Consider the following 2,500-nt stretch of genomic DNA (forward strand, 5'->3'; position numbering starts at 1 on the left):
AAAAACCAAATATTTTTAAACAATATTTTTTTCAGACAAAAAAAAATGTGATAAACAATTCACAATCTTCCCTCCCTTCAGCAGTGTGAGTGGAGGGCCATAGAGAAACACACAGTGGTATTCTGCATGAGTGTTGTGTAGCAAGTCTGCTGTGCTCGCAATGGCCCAAGTGGAGGGACACGCATTGTACTAAGCGTAACCTACCTTTTTGGCTGTATAAACAAATGACAAAAATATTGTTTCAAATCGATATTGTGAAATTTGATATTGTTTGACAGCAATATTGATATCACGATGTAATACGATATATTATATATATATATATATATATATATATATATATATACTAACCCCAACTCCGATGAAGTTGGGACGTTTGGTAAACAGTGAATAAAATCAAAATGCTATCATTTTCAAAACATTCAATCTATTCATTAGATGGAGAATAGTGAAAAGACAACATATTAAGTGTTAAAACCGAGAAAAAATATTGTTTTGGGGGACATATGTACTCATTTCTAATTTGATAAATCCAACACGTCTCAAAAGAGTTGGGACGGGGATCAGTGAAATTTAGTAAACATCCAAAATAGATAAAAACAACAAAGAAGAACATTTCAAAATGAATTGTACTGACGGACAATATAGGTGTCCAGGTATAGATCATCACAGAGAGGCTGAGTCACTCAGAATTAAAGATGCAAAGAAGGGAATAATTACCAAAGTTATTACATACCTTTTTTGAATTCCCCCCCCCCCCCCCCTTTGATTTACCACGATTGAGTGTATATAAGACATATTTTTGTTAATAAAATCATTGTATAGGTTCATGACATCATGAAATAAATATATGGCTGTAGTCCTCACTCTAATTCCTGGAGTGCTAGAGCTATTGAAAATTGACCATATTAAGAATGCTTAATGCATGAAAATGACACAGGGGTTTAACATTCTCCTAAGCCCCCTGAGCTCACTTGAAATAGACCCAGAAGACATGGGAAACTGTCCTTTGCTTACAGAAGTCAGCAGAAGTTGTAGAAGTCCATTCTTTTTGACAATAATAGAGCATTGCACATCCTGTGCTACAGTGAAAATGGACCATCCAACTTGTGTTAGTGCTAGCTTCAAAAGTCAGCCTCCATGATGGCATGCAGATGCAGTAGTGCATTGGTTAAGATGTTCTTACTCATCTGTAGAGTTAAAATACAGTGCTGAATTGCATAAATGGGTTTTAAAAACAGCATGAAAAGCCACTCATGCATTATATTTTGAAGGGAGATCTTCGATTACTGCCACATATTAAGGTCAAATTGCATTCTCTACTATGTTTTAACAGTTTGGCTCCATCATAAGGACCAGCATGTGATAAAATGGTGGATTTTGGTCAAGACCTGTCACACTGTAAGCACTACAGAAAGGAAAACATTGCAAAACATGACAAGGAATACACCCACCATTTAAGCTGGTGAAATCATGTCTAAGATAGGAATTAACACTGTTTTTTATATAAAATCATCTCATCGGTTAATGTATTTAACTGTTAAGTGTTGTATTTTGTTTTTTTGTTAGTCTTCCTCGACATTTGCTGCCATTTATTGTCCCCGTCCCAACTCTTTTGAGACGTGTTGGATTTCTCAAATTAGAAATGAGTACATATGTCCCCCAAAACAATATTTTTTCTCGGTTTTAACACTTAATATGTTGTCTTTTCACTATTCTCCATCTAATGAATAGATTGAGTGTTTTGAAAATGATAGCATTTTGATTTTATTCACTGTTTACCAAACGTCCCAACTTCATCGGAGTTGGGGTTTGTATATATATATATATATATATATATACGATATATATACAGCCCTAGTTGAATTGATCTCTCTTGGTGCAACTCCTGGTGGGGTCCCCTATTGGCTGCAGCCATATCTAGCCAGTGTGTTAATCTGCCCCTGCTCGTCAGTCACTATTCCGACTCTCAAATTGTTTGTGAATGAATATAAATACTCTTAAATATAAATAATGTTAAAAGGTTTGTAAAATCTTTAACATATTACTTGTAGACATTTTAGAAAGCATGAATAATATTTAGTCAATAATAAAAAGCTCTGACAGCTTTGGACGGGCCCAGGACATCCAACTCATACATTGGCTACGTTTACATGAGACATTTCATTCCGAATGAACTCCATTTTAATTCTGAATGAAGCTAAATTCCCCTTTGAAAACGTCACGTAAACACCTCTCAATTTGGAATTAAAGGAAAGATCAAAGTAAACTCGACAAAACTATTTAATTATTAATTCGGAACTAACAACATCATGTAAACGTAGTGACTGTAACAAGGGCACCTATTCTCTCCCCATGGGGCAGGTCACTTGTGTGACCATCACTGGGTGTGTTCTGTTTGTGACACCAACGAATGTGACTCTTTGGTGTAGCGGTCAGAGGCCCCAGTTTAGTACCCAGAGGGCCGGGGTTCGCGTCCTGGCAGGGAAACTCTACTCCC

General features: G+C 36.2%; 1 protein-coding gene across 1 annotated transcript in view; it reads right to left on the reverse strand.

The window, feature by feature from the left end:
• The window catches only part of si:ch73-211e3.1 (neurogenic protein mastermind), a 167,385-nt gene that overhangs the window by 89,537 nt on the left and 75,348 nt on the right, over positions 1–2,500 (reverse strand). The window lies entirely within an intron of this gene.

This window comes from Engraulis encrasicolus, chromosome 21, assembly GCF_034702125.1.
Source record: "Engraulis encrasicolus isolate BLACKSEA-1 chromosome 21, IST_EnEncr_1.0, whole genome shotgun sequence".
Taxonomy (NCBI): Eukaryota; Metazoa; Chordata; class Actinopteri; order Clupeiformes; family Engraulidae; genus Engraulis; species Engraulis encrasicolus.